The sequence below is a fragment of the Marmota marmota genome, unplaced genomic scaffold, assembly GCF_001458135.2.
Source record: "Marmota marmota marmota unplaced genomic scaffold, marMar, whole genome shotgun sequence".
NCBI lineage: Eukaryota > Metazoa > Chordata > Mammalia > Rodentia > Sciuridae > Marmota > Marmota marmota.
Window position 1 is genome coordinate 29,195 of NW_026009396.1, and position 524 is coordinate 29,718.

A 524-nucleotide genomic window follows, 5' to 3' on the forward strand; every position below is an offset into this window, starting at 1 on the left:
GGTAGTAGGAGGAGATAGAGAACTGGACGTTTTACAAGGTGGACAGAAAGTGATGAACAGGGCTCAGAATAGGAAAAGCAAGGTGAGACCAGAGGGTCCTTGAACCTCTGTCCAGAATTGTGTAGAAAACATATACAACAAGTTTACCAGCTAGAAGATTCCAAAATTTTAATTTTTTAAAAAACTCCCCATTTTTTAAAAGTGAGACACACTGTCCTTGGCTGATCTTCTGTTGCTCTTGACCCCAAAAAGACTACAAACCAGAGGCTATCAGGGACGCCTCTAAAGGTAACAGATCTTGAAACAGATCCAACCCAAGTGAAAAGATTTCCTTGCCCAAACTATTTTTCTCTGCTTTAATTACTGAACCCTATAACTGGAATTCATCCCTGATTCAAAGAGATGCTAAAAATAGTGTGTTTTAGAATATAGAATGAGACACATCATGTAATTTTGTTACTAAATGGACTCCTAGTGTTTCACTGCTCAGTAACGTACTCTTCAAATACATTTCCTTTTTTATT